This window comes from Theropithecus gelada, chromosome 12 (genome assembly GCF_003255815.1).
Source record: "Theropithecus gelada isolate Dixy chromosome 12, Tgel_1.0, whole genome shotgun sequence".
Taxonomy (NCBI): domain Eukaryota; kingdom Metazoa; phylum Chordata; class Mammalia; order Primates; family Cercopithecidae; genus Theropithecus; species Theropithecus gelada.
In genome coordinates this window covers 99,560,695-99,573,749 of record NC_037680.1, presented here as the reverse complement: position 1 = coordinate 99,573,749, position 13,055 = coordinate 99,560,695, and the positions used below count along the sequence as shown (strand labels likewise).

General features: G+C 43.8%; 1 protein-coding gene across 4 annotated transcripts in view; it reads right to left on the bottom strand.

Annotated features, from left to right (window-relative positions):
* Nucleotides 1-12,784, bottom strand: part of ACSL3 (acyl-CoA synthetase long chain family member 3) — an 82,019-nt gene extending 69,235 nt beyond the window's left edge. For all 4 annotated transcript variants that reach the window (XM_025404170.1, XM_025404171.1, XM_025404173.1 and 1 more), the window contains exon 1: nt 12,460-12,784. The gene's annotated coding sequence lies outside the window, so the exon portion shown is untranslated. The remainder of the gene's footprint in view (nt 1-12,459) is intronic.
* Between the last annotated feature and the right edge of the window lie 271 nt (nt 12,785-13,055).

Sequence of the window (13,055 nt, the reverse complement as noted above, 5' to 3'; positions counted from 1 at the left end):
AAAAGTTTCCCATTGGCCTTAATAGATGAACGATACCAAAATCAACATAAAATATGATCAGGTATATTGTTATATTTATAGATATTTTAATACTGCTGAAGATAATTTTGGTAAATTGTAACATTCCTAATCATAAAATTCAAATCATAAAAAGTTAACTTTCCAAATTCTGAATTCTGTAATAATAAAATTTATACTTTTCGTAGTAGTTGAGGACCAAAGAAGCAAACTGACTAGATACAGATATTGCTTACTAGTTGTCACAGTCAAGCCTCCAAGTTCCCTAATCTTCCCAGTCTACTCTCAATGGACGGCTTGGTAAGCGACGGCTTTATTTTTATTCCTGTCTCATGCATGCTGTGGCCCATTTATTTTTGCATCTAGTTTCATCCCAAAGGGCCTCTGCACAAACTCCTGCCCCTCTGGCCTTCCTGTGGATTTTTCCCAAAGCCAAGTCACCATCCCACCCCACCCCACCCCACTGCTTCAAGCCTCTGCCTAGAAAGCGGCCCAGTCGCCCCACCACCACACCATCCCACCGTCCCACCACCATCCCCCTTCTCCTAGATCAGCTGGATGCCACTTCCTCAGAGAAGCCTTTCAAGACAGCCTACTCCCGCTCCCCACCCTTGGCACCCTACAACTTTGCCTTCACAGGACCTATTGCAGCTGTAATTTAATAACTACTTGTGGAACTGCTTAATGTTCATCTTCCCACTCTATGCACCAGGGAAGGCCCATATTTGTCTTATTCATCACTCTATCCTTGGTGTCCACTAGCAAAGTACCTGGTGGGAGCATCCATCACACAGATGGACGAACAGATGGATGGATGACAGATGTTAAGAATAATAATTTATTTAAATTTTCCTAAGATACTTTTATTTTCTTTCTATAAAAAATATGTAATTGTCGGCCGAGCGCACCTGTAATCCCAGCAGTTTGGAAGGCCAAGGCAGGTGGATCACCTGAAGTCAAGAGTTCAAGACCAGTCTGGTCAACATGGTGAAAGCCCGTCTCTACTAAAAATACAAAAAATTAGCCAGACGTGGTGGTGGGTGCCTGTAATCCTAGCTACTTGGGAGGCTGAGGCAGGTGAATCACTTGAACCCAGGAGGCGGAGGTTGCAGCGAGCCAAGATCGTGCCACTGCACTCCAGCCCGAGCAACGAGAGCGAAATTCCATCTCAAAAAAAAAGTAATTGTCTTAGTACTATTATCTATTTTATAACCTTGGGCATACCTGTATTCTAAATTGCGAACTTTTCCCTGTTGAGCATTTGCCCTACTTAAGTTTTTCCTTAGAATTATACACCTTTTTTATGGTGACTATTATGTTCCCAAAAACAAGGGAGTCGGGGGTGGGGGGAATGCCACAAGAGCAGCAATGCCACAGATAAAGCAGAAAAGCAAAAAATAAATAAATAAGTAACATTCACATCTGTGGTCCTAAAGGAACAAGATTCCTATCATTAGAAAACTAATTCAAGCCTTAAAAATGAACAGAATGAGAATAGGCTGTTAGTAACCCCACAACCCCTCACCCACTAGACCTGCTCTCCCACCCCATCTTGGCCACCAACTCCCTTGTGGCTTCTCCTGCCCCCTGAAAGCCTAGTCCCAGGAACCAATGTTTCTGTGACAACCATGTCCTTCCTAGAGGACTCCCGAGCACTCACTATCCCAGAGCTCTAAAACACAACAGCTCCCTGCAGATTCACTGCATTTTCTTCACTTCTACCCACAAGGCTGCCAGCTGGAGAGTTACACAGCCAGGACCAATGCCACATGTTTGTGAGACCTGGCCTTAGCTGAGGCCTCCGTAGACAATGCCTACTGAGAAGCACTCTCTTCCCTAGTGAGAAGTACTTTACATATCTTTCATTGACATCTCACTTTGTTCTATAAACATCTAAGTCCAGAACTTTGTTCACTCTCTGCCACTCCCTGATCTCACCATCGCCTACCCAGATGACCCCTCATCTGGCTTCTTTTGAGTAGATCCCACCTATCCCACTTGGCATTTTTAAAAATAAAATTTTTTTAATTGAATTCTCCTTTCCACATCTTCCACCGTCACTCTGCTTTTCACCTTTCCCACCTCAAACGGAAAGCTGAACCTTCCCATTTCTAGAACCTACTAAAAACTTAAAAGTATTTAGTAAAATTCCCTTCACTTTATCCTGCAAAGATCCAGTCAGTTGCCAAGTCCTGATGGTTCTGCTTCCTCTGTCATCCCCGACCTCCTGCCCTTTGTCATGCTTTTCTTTGTCAGTTCAGGTCCTTACTCCTATCACCTGGTAGAATTCAACTGTATCCCTAGTTACTCCTCTGTCTCTAGTCCCCTCTCCCCCTCCTCCATCAATGCATCCTTCATCCACGTTGCCAGCGTGACACTGCCACTCCCTTATAACCCGTATTTCACATCAATCCTCTCTTCAAGAATCTCAATTCCCTCCTCACTGTCTAAAAGGTGGGGAAAAAAAGAAGGAATAAAAAAAAATTCCAAACTCGTCTGCCAAGTACTTAAGGCTCTCCACAACTTGAAGTCAGCTTACTTTTCAACTCTCACCTTCCAACTCTTCCAAGAGATTTGGAAACTTTCAACTTTCTACTTCACACACTACATACAAATCAATTCCAACCACCTCTCTGCCTCCTTTACCTGTCTTTTCTGCCTTTGCTCACTTTGCCGTTAGCTCTACCTGGAATGTCCTTTATTCTGCATACATCCAAAGTCTAGTTGTCTCTTAGCATCTATATTGATTAGGCATTCTCTGATACCCAAACCTCCACTGGCCCTAACCCCAGCCTGAACTTCTCTACTCATCCGCTGACCCCTTAGGGCACTCTCTTACGGCACTCGTTTTCTTTTGTAATTATTTGCTAACCAATTGTACATCTCAATATAGAATGCTTGTAAGCGCCTAACATCAGAGAAACAGTTCTGCCTCATCTTTCACTCCATCTATTTACTGCCCACTGCCTCTGAGATATTTCCATGAGAATCCTGTTTATTGAGATGTCAAAAGAGGAAGAAACTCATGCAAATACCCCAGTGAATTCCAGGTAGTAGACACATCAATGAATACATGGGGAAATGCACAAAGCTAACCGATAAAGTAAAAGACACCTAAAAAATAAATATGGCATGGGTAACAAAACTCCTGAGTCAAGTAAAAGAGGGTGAAAAGGAGGTAAAAAAGAACAGTGATGAAGAAGCAGATCCTTTTCCATCCCCCAAAAGCAAGAAAGGATTACAGAACAAAAAAAAAAAAAAAAAAAACCACACACCAGAAGTCCAGTCAGACTAAATGGCACAGACAATGCCATACCACCAGTCTCAACGGCAGGGTTACAAACAACTTGGGCCAGATCTTCAAAGCTCTTCCTGCAACAACTCACTCTCTTCATTTGCTAGCTGCTAGTTCTCCCTTCCTATTCCTAGAAGCTTTAATTCATTCAACAACTACTTTCTGAGTTTAATCAATAAAGAGGTTATGCTAGGTCTTAATTGTTTTTGTCCTCCAAGTCAGTGTTCCTTTCTTCCCCACGGGATGTGATTTATCCTCACAGCTTCCTGAGTCCTCCTAAGCAGTTCATGGCTCAGTTTTATTTGCCAGTCTTCCAAACTCCACCGCCCCCTGGACATCCTATGTGAATACCTTCCTCACAAATCTTTCTTCAGCTCTAACATTAGTCTCATTTTGCTCAGCTGACCATTCCCTCGCTACTTTGGCAAAGCATGAGCTCTCTGTCCTCTATACTGCTCATCTAACATTTACAATATCTCCTCCGTAACTTCATATGGCCCAAAAACCCTTGTCCTTACAGAATTAATATTTCCTAGTTCCCTTTAAATAACATGTGTCTTTATTAATATAATGGGTTCACTCACACACTGGATTCAGAATGTCTTGTTGCCATTTATCAAAAAACTACTTGTGAAGGGCAGAGAAGGGACAAATAGGAAGAAAGAATATACATAGGGAAAACAGGAAAAAAGGAAATTACAAGACAAGACAGGGGAGCCAGAGAGATGAAGAAAGCAACTAACGTAAGTCATGATAACTTTGTGAGGTAAGAATTGAAATATTTATGTTACAGAAATTGAAATGGAAGGCTGAGAAAGGTTAAGTCACTCGCTCAAATTTACCTATCAAGCTTTACATGCACGGACGGCAATGGTTCCTTGGTTCCTTCTCCATCAACACAAGGTTGATGATATACTTAGAAACACCATCTGAATCATTATCAGGATCATATTACAAAAGGTATTTAAAACTAACAAGAGTAGACCCTTGGTAATTATCTGAGAATTTCACCACGTCAACCCACTTTCAATGTGCTTTATACATATTTCAAAAAAAATGAAACAGGATAAATCTTAAATTTTTTTTTTTTTTTTTGAGACAGAGTCTCCCTCTGTTGCCCAGGCTGGAGTGCAATGGTGTGATCTCCGCTCACTGCAACATCCACTCCTATGTTCAAGCAATTCTGCCTCAGCCTCCCGAGTAGCTGGGATTACAGGCACCCACCACCACACCCAGCTAATCTGCATTTTTAGTAGAGATGGGATTTCGCCACATTGACCAGGCTGGACTCAAACTCCTGTCCTCAGGTGATCCGCCGGCCTCAGCCTCCCAAAATGCGGGGTTAAAGGTCACCATGCCCAGCCAAATCTTAAATTATTGATGTTAAGATATAACAAAATCTAGTTAACGTCCCTCAACTTACAATTTGCTACAGTTTACAATATCTCTTCCCAATCTCCACTAGCAAACAGTTATAATACATCAGACATTTCCTTGAATCACAGATGTATGGGTTAAAATGCTGCCTCAAAAAAGAAGGCAACACCACAAACTGAGTAGACTTAGAAAGAAAATATTGCATACCCTAACAAGAATACTGCATACCCTAACAAGAAATAAAACTAATAAAAATAGTTAATATGTATTGAGTAATGATTATGCCACTAAGTCACCTCATTTGAATCTCACAACAATCTAAGGGTAGATTTCTATTATTATCTCCATTTTACAGAAAAAGAAATTGACACAGAAATTAAATACGCTGACCAAAGACACACAGCTAAAAAGTAGAGCCAGGATTCAAATCCAAGCAATCTTAACTGTGAGCCCATGTTCCTACCCACCAAACTGCAATGAAAAAAGTACACTACATTTAGAGGAAAATATTTAAAGGAAACAAACACTAAAATACGGAATTAGCTAAATCAAATGTACATTAACACAGAAACATTTCCCAAAAGAAAGGGTACACGTGAATTATCCCTACAGTCATGCAGGGAATTAGAAGTAAAATAACATGTATCTGTAAAATGTGTACTAAGATATTTCTCTATCTTAAGATATTTTTATTTAAAAAAAAAGCAAAGAAAGTTAACTAAAATAAAGATTACTAAAAAGAGCCTTAGAGAAAAAGTGCCCATTATAGTTTTATACTGTAAGTATAATGGACAAAGAATGGTACCTTAGGTCAAATAGTGAAAAGATTAGAGGAAGGCCGAGATAAAAATGTAAAGAATAAAGAAAAAGGAGCACAGGTTAACTACAGCGCCAAAAATTTAAAAAGACAAAGATTTGTGTTCAATAATACTTACGGTAACAATGTTTGTAATAACAACAACAACAAAACGGAAACAGCCTAAAGGTCTATCAACAGAGCAAAGGTGGCCGGGCGCGGTGGCTCAAGCCTGTAATCCCAGCACTTTGGGAGGCCGAGATGGGCAGATCACGAGGTCAGGAGATCGAGACCATCCTGGCTAACCCGGTGAAACCCCGTCTCTACTAAAAAATACAAAAAACTAGCCGGGCGAGGTGGTGGGCGCCTGTAGTCCCAGCTACTCGGGAGGCTGAGGCAGGAGAATGGCGTAAACCCGGGAGGCGGAGCTTGCAGTGAGCTGAGATCCGGTCACTGCACTCCAGCCTGGGCGACAGAGCGAGACTCCGTCTCAAAAAAAAAAAAAAAAAAAAAAAAAACAGAGCAAAGGTGAAATAAATATGGTATAGACCTAAAATGTACTAACTTGTCACAGTAAAAATAAATGACATAAATCGACATGAGCCTACACTGATGAAATGAGTTGAAACTCAATTCATGAAACCACACTGGTAAGTGATTTTGAGTGGGGGTAAAATAAACAGCATGCTGAACAAGAATAGATGCAGTACCATCTATATAAAGTTAAGAATACACAAAACAATACTATACACTGTCTAAGGAAACACACGTGTAATAAAGCTGTAGAGAAATACACAGGAATAATAAACACCAAATTCAGAGCAGTGGTTAACTGTAAGATCTAGGGGAAAGGCATGGGTTTCTTTAAGGTGATTACATTTTATGAAATATTTTTCAAACATACAGAAAGTGTGTCTATATTTTAGTTAAAAGACAGGAAAAGAAAATGGAACTAGCAGACTATGGGATCCCAAATTCCTTTATATACCAATCTAAAAAATCAATGATAACAATTCCTGTGAAGGAAGGTTAAAGGGGAAAGCATCCTGAGGAATTATGTCCAAAAAGAAAATTCTAGGCATGGTGGTTCACATCTGTAATCCCAGCACTTTGGGAGGCTGAGATGGGCAGATCACGAGGTCAGGAGTTTGAGACCAGCCTGGCCAACATGGTGAAACCCCATCTCTACTAAAAATACAAAAATTAGCCAAACGCGGTGGCAGGCACCTGTAATTCCAGCTACTAGGGAGGCTGAGGCAGGAGAATTGCTTGAACTCAGGAGGCAGAGGTTGCAGTGAGCAGAGATCACACCACTGCACTCCAGCACAGGCGACAGAGCAAGACTCTGTCTCAAAAAAAGAAAAAGAAAAAGAAAATTCTAGTTAAATTCTATCCATTTCCTTATGATTTCCGGGGGGGTGGGGGTTGCAGGGACAGTTTTATTTGGGGCAGCAACTTTGTGTAATTAAACCGGACATAAAACTGCCCCTAAATGTCATCACAGCTCCTTTCCCTACACAATGATGACATCAGAGGTTAATATGAACTTCAAATGAACTGTTACTGCGGGGAGGAGATGCAGCATCCAGGTTAAGAACACAGACTCTGGAACCAAACTGCCGGGGATGCAATTCAGCACACATTTAGCACACAATCGCCCAAGTCACTTAAATTGTTCTGTGCTTCAGTTTCCTCATCCGTAAAAATCAGAATGATAAAAAGAACCTATTTTCCGGAGGGCGCGGTGGCTCAAAAACCAATCCCAGCACTTTGAGAGGCCGAGGCAGGCGGATCACGAGGTCAGGAGATACGCGACCATCCTGGCTAACACAGTGAAACTCCCGTCTCTACTAAAAATACAAAAAATTAGCCGGGCGTGGTGGCAGGCGCCTGTAGTCCCAGCTACTCGGGAGGCTGAGGCAGGAGAATGGCGTGAACCTGGGAGGCGGAGCCTGCAGTGAGCAGAGATCGCACCACTGCACTCCAGCCTGGGTGACAGAGCGAGACTCGGTTTCAAAAAAAAAAAAAAAAGAACCTATTTTGCAAGGCTGAGATAAAAATTAGAACAGCATTTGGCCACAGTATCCTATAAAGGTGTCAGCTTTTATCCTTATTCCAAAGACTGTTCATTCAGAAAAACAAAAACTAGGCTTTGTATCCAAATAATATAATTAAGTTCAATTACTTTCTGCATCAAATAGGAGACAGAAAAGTTGACCATGACAGGACAGTGGAAAATGTGCAGCTTTTCATGGCTTGAGCAATCAACGTTAGGATAGTAAGATAAGCAATTTTTAATTTTTCTAACAATATTCTTTGGTAGTGTTCTAACATCTCCAATGCGTACACATCTGTGTACATACACATACACACACACACACACACACAGAGGATCCAAAATCAAGGTAAAACATTCTATTTCTTGGCTCCCTGTTGACCTGGCAAAACTCCAGTTCATCTTGGAAAACCTAGTTCCGCTATCATCTCCACCGAGAAGTCTCCCCTTTTCCTTCCCTACTCTGTGCCCGCTCTGCACTTTTTCTCTATTTCCTAACAGTTTCCACTGCTGCACTGATTATACCATCCTGTAATATATTTGCTCATATGTCTTCTTCTGTTGCACCATGCTGTAATTTGTTCATACACCTCCTTCCTGTAGTGAACTGTGAGCTCCTTAAGAGCAGGAACTCACTCAATCATTTCCAAATTCCGAGTACCTTGCAAAACAGACACTAAATAAATACATGAATGAACGAATCCTTAATAACAAATACCTTCACAAACAAGCAGAAACCTGTATTTGGAGGCGACTTATCCAAAAAGTTGGTTATTTAAGTATCTTCAATTCTAAACAAAAATTAGCAGATCAATTGAAACTACCAAATCATCCAATTCTTTATCCTTCAAAATGGGAAACATCAAAAATATGTTACATATTGGAATATGTAAGTAAACATATTCCAATAATAACAGAAGCTAAACTTTAAATAAAAAGAATTAAGGCACCTATGATGTCAGGAAAACAAAAACAGTCCAAAAGCTTTTTTCTAATGAAACCAAAAATAAACATGTAAGGAAAGCATCACAGGACTTACCATTTAGAGTGTCTCCTTTTTCAAAAAATAAATAAATTACGATCAAAAGTCAGATGAAAATATATACTCTATTGGGGTGGATGAAATTAAGACTGAGCCACATTTTAAATCAATCACACAATGCTCTTGTGGCAAAGTTTTCTAAAAGACTATCTCATGAGTCAACTAAAATTGGGCTAATTTTTAGAAATTTAACAGTTCTTGACAATTTTTTGGCATTTGCTTAGGACTCCATAAGTTGCAGGCCGGTTTTCTGTCACTGTGGGAGGTGTCCCTCCTCCCAGCGAAGACACGGGCCTTAGTTGTGCTTTGGGTTCCATCCCAGCCCCATCCTTTTAGGAATTCTGCACAAACCCTTTTCTAGTCTATATTCAACCACTCCCTCTCCACGGAGCCTTCCCACCAGCATTCAAACATGCTGAAATCAAACCTATTGGAAACAGTTTCCTACACTAACTGTCTCCGTTTTCCTCACCTCCCACTGCTCCCCATTCCACCCCTACCTGCAGATCAGCATCTCTTTCAAAGGTCACCAGTGACCTCCATGACCTTCACTTTGCTAAATCCAATGGATGGCTCTCAATTCTTCTCTCATAGACGCATTCCACAGTACTGACTCATCGCCCTGCAGGGACATCTGTTTCTGGCTGTCCTCTGACCTTCCTGGCCACTCGTCTCCTTGGCAAGCACAACCTCCTCTGCCCAACTCCATCCCAGGCCTCCTTCTCTTCTTATTGCATAGCCTCCCCAAAGGCAATCTCACCCATGCCCATGGTTTGAGCTCTTGCCTCTACATGGAGGGCTTCAAAACAGTAAATGGCCACCCCAATTCTGAGCACTAAACCAGCACCTCAATAAAGGCCTCAAAGGCAGCTTCAACTGAACACTTTCAAAACTAAAGTCATGCTCTTCCCATATCCAGAACCTAGTTCTCTACCACTAAGCCCCAGCTCAGTGAATAGCACACATACCCCTTCAGTTGCACAGGTCTGAAACCTAGTAATCACTTAACATCTCTTTCTTACACTCCATCTACTATTTATCACCATAACCTGACAATTTTATATCTCCATTCTCTCAGTATTTCTGTTTACCACATATGGCTCTTAAGAGGATCAAATGAGCCAACATATGCTAGTACTTTGAAAAATAAAAAAAAAAAAACATTTAGTATTAGTATTCATTAACTGAAATCTCTTTGAAAGCAGGAACTTTGGCAAGTTCATCTTTTTTGTTTATTCCACATGGTACCCCTAGGACGGTGTTTTGCATGCAGATGGCCCTTAAGTAAATATATTGCAATGTATTATTTGTATTGGCTTCATACGTGTTCAACTGAGGCATTTATGTATTTTTAACAATCTGTATTTCCCAATCCAGCCATCAAAAAATGATCTCATAAGAGGTGAGACTTGTAAGTTAAATGACCCTGTGAAGAGTATGCTACAACGGATACTTTTGATTGATTATGATGCTCCTTAATTTAAAAGTCTATCACCCTTGGCCTATCTTTCCTAAAAAAATCTAAATCCCATATTCAAGCCCAAATCTCACATAAAAGAGTCTTACTCCCTCTTATAGTTCATCTTGAGTGGGAGAAAGTATTAGAGAACTATTTAAGCTTTAAGTACCCTGAAGGCAGACAGAATGACAACTTGTAAAGTTGCCTATCTCATTTTCGTATCTTGCAACGTAGGCTGGGATGACATTCAGAGTACGAAAGACACTGTGAAATGAAAAGAATTATAGTTGCTCACAACTTCCCAAACTCTTGCATTATGTACATAATTGCAGGCTCAGATTTCAAGACTGTCCTCTAGCAAAATCTCACCACATCAATTCAAAAAACAGCTCCCTAGACTAGATTTCCATCTACATCACAATCTTGCTAACAATCCTCATTCACACAATACTTTTCCTTCATCGTACCTATCAAACTTGCAACCACTTATTCCTTTGTATGACCATTTGCTTCTGGTCTATTTTTCCCTCTAGTCACTGCTGTCTTCCCAGCACCTAATAACGTGCCTGACATATCACAAAAATTAAATGGCTCTAGGTGAGGCAATTAATCGAATGAGGAATGAAACAGTCACTTAACTGGAACCAACCAGCAGGGAAGCAAATAAGCAAATGAAACAGATCTTGAGGCTTTAAGATCTGATCCTCACCCCAAACCAGACAGAGGATGATTTTCCCCACATAAGTTGTGCGTCCTTCATTTCTCCCATTCTTTCTTTCTTCCTTCAAGGAGAACATTTTAGACTCTCAGAATATTTAAGCTTTAAGTCACTGAGTCTAAAGCCTTACAAATTCAATAGCTGAGATCCAAAGCTACGACGTGACTTGTCACCTTGACCCTTAGGTCCAATGGTCCACTCTGCCCCTACACTCAATGTCATCCTACAAAACCAGTAATTTTTATACAAACGAGAAATCAGGAAAAGTCTAGAGAGAAAACGCATGCGAGAATTACAAGAGAAGGCTTACTCATCCCCAAGTGTGAGGAACTGCACAGAAAAATGCCAGAAAACAAAATAAAGTGTGCAAAAGACTCCCATGTCACACCACCTCTCCCCTATAGTGCTCTTCTAATACACTTTCAGGAGCAACTCAGCAGCACCCTCAACTCTCAGAACTAATTTGGGGAAAACCAAAATAGGTTGATGATCATGAAAGAAGGTATCATCAAACCACAACTCTCCTGGCCACCCAGACTAAAATCCACTGTGGAAACTATTCAGCCATCCACCAAGGAGAGGCAGCAAAATATAGTGGTTAGATTTAAGAGCTCTGGATTTACACAGGCCTGTCTGAATCCCAGCTTCTTAATAGCTGAGATCTGAGGCAAGTTAATACGTCCGATCTGCAGTTTCTCCCGCTGTAAAATGGGAATAACCCCCATCCCAGAGGACTGTTAACAGTGTAAAGACACTGTACATAAAGCTCTCCGAACAGTGCGTAGCATGTAATAAAAGCTCAATAAATGTCAGCTATTTGTCATTCTTTTCAGCTATAATTTCGTTCACAAAGCCTATTGCCTTTCTAGCTTCCATATAATTTTAAAGACATTCCTCCAGCCTTTTCATTTTCGAGGGGCCTTTTATACAACAGCTTACAGGACACTTTCTAATATCAGACTTCCTGGGCAAACCATTTGAAAACCTGTGCCTCGGGCTCCTCCTCTGTGAAACGAGCCTGATAACGCCTACCCCGCAGGATTGCTAGTAGTAAGCAGTCCCCGAGTTACACAACCTATCACCAGTGTGTGATTAAAACGCACTTGGGGAAAAGTAAACCTGCAACTCTCAACCCCAACATCAGTCTTAATCCCAGTCCCACCACCACGATAGTGTCCAGAACCAATCACCAAGGTCGACCCACCTCACGCACCCGATTTCTTCTCACCCCACGCAGCAACAGCCCCTCCCGCCCCCGCCAAGCAAGGGTTTTCCGAAATCGCAGGGCTGAGTCTCCTCCCACGGACACCTCACTGCTGGGGCCGAGGCAAAGCCCCCCTAATTCAAGGGACTGGCCTCCCCACCCCGCCCCACAGCGCCGGGAGGCACGCAGTGCATCCTCCTTGCCTGGTCAGCGCCGCCCCACGCCGTTCGCTCTGCAGCTCCCGGCTCGCGTGGGCTCAGGGCCGAGGTCCCACGTCAGCCGCTTCCCGGACCCCAGCGGGCCGCCTCCCACCCTGCGCGCCACTGCTCCCGGCGCCGCGGGCTGCCCGCGCAAACACCCAGCGGCCAGGTGCGGCGCCGACGTCGGGGTCCCGGGCCCCGAGGCTGGGGCGCCACTGGGGCCCAGCCGAACCGCACGCGGAGGCCGCACCGCCAACCGGCTCCCGCCGCTCCCACAACCCGCGCCGCACTCACCGCGACGCCGGAGTCCGGGTTCCTCCGGCCTCGGGCCCACGCAGGCCTGGCTGAGCCCCAGAGCGTTCACGCGCCGCGCCGCCGCCCAGGGACCCTGGCGCAGCCGTCGGGGCCGCACTGCGAGGGGACAAACGTCTGCGACCCCGTCCGCCACCTCTTCGTCCCGGCCCCGGCCGCGTTGACAACAGCAGTGTCGCAGCCCGGCGCCGGCAGAGCAGCGTCTGTTGAGCGGAACCGCCTGGGACGCTCACCCCCGGCCGGCACTCGTTGCATATGCAGAGAGGCTGCCGCCCATTGGCCCGCGGGCGGTGGCGCGTGCGGGGCTGGGCCTATCGAATTCGGGCCGGGGAGCGCGGTGCTGGCGGCCCGGGGCGGGGTGAGGTTACTACGGGTCATTCCGCGGAGCCGCCGCCGACCGGACCTGGCTGCAGTCTGCGCGGGGCGGGGGCGGGAACGGGGTCGACCGGGAAGGACGAACCGAGGGTGGGGGAGGGGAGCGGGGATCTGCGGCAGGGACGTGGGAGGAGAGGCCAGCCCAGCAGGGTCTGCAGGAGCTGCGTCCCTCCAGGAAAAAAACAACCTCCCCCCCCAAAAAA